We start from the raw sequence: 6562 nt of genomic DNA on the forward strand, positions 1-6562 counted from the left end.
TACTGATATGCAGAAGTCCAAGTGTAACATGTATCGACATCTTACTGCGCAACTCCCCACATAGTACCCCTGTAGTTTATGTCCCTGATAATAGCCCCCTACATCAAAGTGGCGATGTGCCTTGTTTGGGATGTAATTTAAAAAAAAATGAAGATATTCCCTCAATCCTTTTCTCGAAAAGTTGAAAGATTTAACTTTTTATTTAGCTCAGCTAAGTTTCCTCTCTTTCTTCGGTTTAGGAGTTGCATCTTCTCCATGAGTCATATTTTTCATCATCAAACTGACAATCCATCCACTTCATTTAGCCTTATCTTCCAGTGGCTTTTAACTTTGATAAATGCTGACTTATACGACATAATCACGTTGAAACACCGGTCCAAGTCAGATCACCGAAGTTAAACAACGTTGATCCTGGTCATGACTAAAATGGGTGACCCATTTAGGAATTTCAGGCGTTGTGTGTAGGAGGACGTCGACACCTCCCTGCAATAGTTCCTATTTACCATGCCTCTCCACGAGGGCAGAGGAAGACACAAGGGTCGTTTTTTAATTTGGAGAAAAAGGAACAAAAATTAAAATTGTCTCAGTTGTGAAGAATTTCTCCTCCACTGACAGAAAACAAGAAATTGAAGTGCAGTATCTGAAAAACAGATACTACACTTTGATCTTGGCCCAAAGGCCAGGAAGTAACGTCGTCATCTCCCCTAACGGGTACATACATGTGACTGGGGACCGCTTGTGAATTTCATGATCGCATGGAACTTCCTCCTTCGAAGGAAGCCGGTTAAACCTGAATAGGGTTAGTGCCGTTTCACACACACACACACACACACACACATACACAAATGCTGACTCATTAGTAAAAGACATAAACTATTGCATAGTAGCTAAATGGTTGGTTATTTTTGTTTTACGGCATATCAACCCTTTTCAGGTTATTTAATGCCGAATCCAGTGATTTTGAAGAAAAAATGTTTAATAGAATATATATGTTGTTTGCCAGTCGGTTTCTATTTGACCCATAGTTGGGACCATAACAGGTACTACCACTCCGGGTCAGAGTGAACCTGGGAGCAATAGTAATTGAAGGGTGGCTCCACACTCCCCAAAGCCCGCAAGTTGGAGCCTCACCACTGGATATAGTTTAAGGTCATATCCAGGACCGTAGCTAAATGAATACAAACCATACTTATTTAGCTCAACTAAGTGCTATCCCATTCCTCAGCTAAGATGTTGCATCTAACTGAACTATCCTCGCTGAAAAGAAGTTCTCCTATTTACCAAAACCATACATGTGTGTAGCTAGACTAATATACTGAGTCGATTTCAAATCTCAACTAAATTACATGGTTTAGCAATCTACGTTTATACTTGACCATAATAAACACTGGTGACCCAACTTGAACGCTATTAACGTGGTTGCTTGCGTGGTAAGACACTGTTTGTAGAAATAAATAGATGAAACGATTCTTAGGAGTGTGGTACAATGATAAAGAGTCCGTTTTGAGATGGATAGAGCTTACCATATTTAAAGGCCTTGTACTTGACCTTCCTTGTACTCTGATGGAGACGAGTATAATTTAAAACATGTTAGTAAAAACATGGCGACTTCAAAGCGAGTTGTCAATTAGAGTACATTTACCTGCAGCTGACAGCTTTATCAACCAAAAAGCGAAGGTAGCCAGGTGAAAATGTCAGATAAAGATTGACTAACATTAGCTTCTCAAAATGTTAAAATTTAGAACAATCTGTTGTAATTTAATAACATTATAGGTATCCATCCTCCCTTCTCTCTCTCTCTCTCTCTCTCTCTCTCTCTCTCTATCTATCTATCTATCTATCTATCTATCTCTATCTCTATCTCTATCTCTATCTCTATCTATCTATCTATCTCCCTTTCGCTCCGCGTTTTTCACCACGATAGAAAATTTGTCAAGCACTTGGAACTTTGATGCCATTTTAGTCGGTCAAAAATGATGGAACCAAGATCTCATTGAAGGCGGATGAACGATTGGTTACCAAGGGAAAGTGCGACTTTTCGGTGACAGTCGAGTGGCAGCCTAACTCTCGAGTGCTTAAAATGCTTCTTCAAAGGTAAAAATAATAGATAAAAACATGCGTTGTTTGCTAATTTTATACAGCATTCAATTCTAGCACAGAAGATCATTGCACAGAGAATTAATTCTCAGGAGAAAATTAATGACGCAAAATGACGCCGAGAACATGACACAAGAACCACAATTGGCAGTAACAAACGTAATATCAACCCCTTAATCTAAAGGGAGTGTGCTTAGCGTTTATCGTTTAACATCCAGGGAGCTAGTGTGGCATGCCAGGACGTAACAGCTGTTCCAAGTCACTTTTCCCAGCAAGCGATAGTAACACAGGGTGTCAATAATTTAAAAATAATATATTTAACTATGAAGATGGTGGATTTCATTGTCTATGGCCAGCATCCATTTTAGAAAATTTCATTTTTGATCATGTGATATATTAAGGGCAGAAAACTGTGACTCAATCTTTCCCGCCTAGGACAGATAATCCAACTGTAAAGTATCTTTTGACAAGAGAGATAATTTTAAGGTACAAAAGCTTTCAATATAAAAGGTGTTTCGATCTAACAGCTATCATATCAGTGTTATGTTGTTAGTCTATGAGAAAACACCGGAAAGTAAAATCGTCTATTGTTATGATGAGTATTATAGCAATCTATTATTATTATTATTATTATTATTATTATTATTATTATTATTATTATTATTATTATTATTATTAATGTTATTATTATTTTTTTATCATTATTATTTTTTATTATTATTATTATTTTTATTATTATTATTATTATATTTTATTCATTATTATTATTATTATTATTATTATCATTATGATTATCGTTATTATTACCATTATTAGTATTATTATTTCTATTATTATTGATATTTTTCATTATTATTATTTATTATTATTTATTATTATTTATTATTATTATTTATTATTATTATTTTAATTATTATTATTATTTTATTATTATTATTATTATCATATTTATTATTATTATTATACTTATTATTATTATCAGTAATATTGTCATTGTTATTATTATTATTTTATTCTTATTATTTATTATTATTATTTTTTTTATTATTATTATTATTATTTTTATTATTATTATTATTATTATTATTTTAAATATTATTATTATTAATATTATTATTTATGTTATTATTATTGTTTTTATTATTATTACTATTATTAATAATATGATTTATATTATTATTACTGATATTATTAATATTATTATTATTATCAATATTATTATCACTATTATTACCATTATTATTATCATTATTATTATTATCATTTTTATTATCATTATTATTATCATTATTATTTTTATTATTATTATTATTATTATTTTTTTTTTTTTTTTTTTTTTTTTGTAAAAGTAGAATACGAGAAAGAATGTTATCGAAACGATATAAATATTTACAGCTGAAATAGTTACGTTCAAGTACACAGGAATACATCGGGTAGTTTTATGAACAAAGAAAATGGATAAACAACACTTTATATGTTTTAATGCTACGTAGAAAGTGACTTCAGAAAAGAAAGTGAGTTTTAGATTACACGTAGAAGTAGAGAATTTGGTTGACCAATCTGTAACTGAGAGTTATGTAGCAGAGACAGATGAATATCAGTCATAGAAGCACTGAACTGGGTAGTTGAACATATGTAGTAGAGAAGAAAAGAGCGTGCCATCTCGACAGCAACAACTCGCAACCACAATAAATGTAAATATGAAACAACTTGGTTGTTTGAGTTTTTCGTGAAAGACGTGGCTACATTTCAGGTGCACGTTGGTACAAACGAAAATTATTGTGATTCAAGGGATATCGTTCTTTGTCCAGCACAAACATAAAAGATGTTTTTTCCGTCCTTCTGTCTATAAACTGTTTAGTATGCCGACACGTACATATAACCATTATACACACATCCACAATAGAACATTTTAACTACTAGACGACATACTGTATATTGTTATACACGCTCAACCGGCTACATAATATTTATGTTAAATTCATTAAACAAAGCGGTTAAACATTGTGATGCATTGTTTTGGTTGTATACAGGTTAGCTCCCACTTCCCCCAACCACCAAAAATATATGGTATGCATGTAATTGTCAACCCTTGATAATGCATAATTTATATTCCTTATGTTTCTATTTTTTAACCATTTACCGCTAAATTGTGCTTTCAAGTCATCTTTCAAAAGCAAACACCTCTATAGGAAATATTTCCCACTCTTATGGCTTGTCAACCCAACTTATCTTTAAAGTACAGGTCTATGCATCGTTCAGCGTTTTGGTGATTTTTTTTTTTTTTTTTTTTTTTTTTGCCCTTGAGTCAAAAAGAATATAAATTCATGATTAAAAAAAATTATTTATTGCATAAAAAATATTGGTGGTAAAGAGTTGATAACATTAACAATCGAATTCTGGACCATGCAGTAGCCCCTGGTGGGCCCTCCCGATGCCATATTAGTGGGTAATTGTTACGGCTTTACCTTATCATCTTCTACAAAAAAAAATTCTTCGTTTCTTTTTCACTCTTTGTTTCTCCTCTCTGTCCTGCTCTAAGCAAGTCTGACGACCTAGTCCACAAATTCCAAAATTCCATCATGATAAGTTTCAATAAAAAAATACACGGTTTAACCCGGATCTCCAATTTCCAACGCAGACCCCCACTACTATGTCTCCTTCTCGAACATCAGGGGGTCTACGTTCTAATCTTCCAGGGGTTGAAACCCAATAACAGTAGCCTAAACCTGACCTTTTATTTTTAAGCGAAACTGGGATTGGACGGGCTTTTTTTCTAGATGAGTTCATAATTAAAGGATACTCTAATTTAACTTCTAAATCTGACCCCCGAGATCGCCATGGGCATGGAATATGTGCCTATATTAAAGATGGCTTTCCATGTGGTAGGGACATCTCCAGGGAAGATCCTAACTTACCCTATATGTGCTTCCGGGTTGCACTAGCTCACAGTACTGCATTTATATTTACTCTCTATCGCCCCCACAACAGCGGAGTTACTATCTTTAAAAGCATATCTGAGAAAATTGACCACGTCCTATCCGCTTATCCTTCAGCTAACATTCACGTATGTGGAGACTTCAGTGTTCACAACGTGGAATGGTTGACCCACTCAAACAAGACCGATGATGAGGGGAGCTTCTGTCGGTGGTGGTGGTGGTGTTGTTGTTGTTGTTGTTGTTGTTGTTGTTGTTAGTTTGTCTGTTCTTACATGATTGGTTGACAAAAAGGAATAGGCAGAATGCACCTTATTAAGTCGGTAGTTTTTACAATTTACCAAGTTCGTATTTGTTTGAGCAAAACTAATTCGTTAAATTCAACTGCCTTCTTTTAATTGAATACATGTTTAATTACTTTACAACAATAAAATAATAACAGCAACAACTCTATAACTAAATATTCATAGATTTTTAAAAAGTCGAATTAAGTAATTGTATTGGAATCAGAAATTTAAAACAGAATCGGTGATTGCATCGGAACCGCAAAAAATACTGGAATTGTTCCATCACTAGTCCACACGTGTGGGGATTTGAAGTATTTACTAAAAGTCATCTTCAGGACCGTATTGTTTTGTAGGGAGGTTTCGCCTATCTTCTAAATATATCGCCTGGTATTCCAAATAGTTACCCATCCGGTACCGGCCAAGTTCGACGTCGCTTAACTTCAGTGATCCTAGGAGAACCGGTGAGTCGACTTGATAAACTGTATGAAAAATTGGCATGATAAATTTTGTCTGATGATAAGAAGTGCGTTAAAAGGTTTTAAGTGAGGAAGTCGAGAAGTTGTTGGCGCTTGAGTGTCAAATAAGATTGCGTCGAGGACGGAGATTTTAATGGCGATGGTAAACGATTAAGACACGCGATCAACGATGCGCGTTCGCTCTAATTAACCGCCGAAAAAATGTATTTGCGTACTGTCGTTTATTGGTGATGTATTTCTCTCTCTCTCTCTCTCTCTCTCTCTCTCTCTCTCTCTCTCTCTCTCTCTATCTATCTATCTATCTATCTATCTATCTATTTATTAATCACAAACTCTCTCTCCTTCTTTCTCCCTCTCTCTCTCTCTTTCTTTCTCCCTCTCTCTCTCTCTCTCTCTCTCTTGTAAATTTCTCTTATTCTTTCTTTCTCTTTTTCTCTCTGCTTCTCATTCCCCCTTCCTTTCTTTTTTCTCTATTTCATTTTATCTACATTTTTCTCTCCTTCACGCTCCCTCGTTCACAATCTGTCACTCAATTTCTCTCCTTTACTGTCTTGTTATTTTTCCCCGTCCACCCCCCCCATCTCTCTCCCCTTCTCTCTAATTCTCTGTCGCTGACTTTTCTTCTTTCTATTTTTCTCATTTTTTTGCTTTCTGTCTTTGTCCACCTATTTCTTTCTATATGTCTTTCTCTCTATCTTTTTGTTGCTCTCAATTTCTCGCCTGCTCCCTTTTTCGCTCTCTTTCTTTCTCATTCCCACTCTCTATG

The 6562-nt window shown here is 34.3% G+C and overlaps 1 pseudogene; it reads right to left on the reverse strand.

The window, feature by feature from the left end:
• Positions 1-533: 533 nt before the first annotated feature.
• LOC145260841 (U2 spliceosomal RNA) lies at positions 534-691 on the reverse strand (annotated as a pseudogene).
• Between the last annotated feature and the right edge of the window lie 5871 nt (positions 692-6562).

Source organism: Euprymna scolopes, chromosome 36 (genome assembly GCF_053919585.1).
Source record: "Euprymna scolopes isolate OS-2025 chromosome 36, ASM5391958v1, whole genome shotgun sequence".
Taxonomy (NCBI): Eukaryota; Metazoa; Mollusca; class Cephalopoda; order Sepiida; family Sepiolidae; genus Euprymna; species Euprymna scolopes.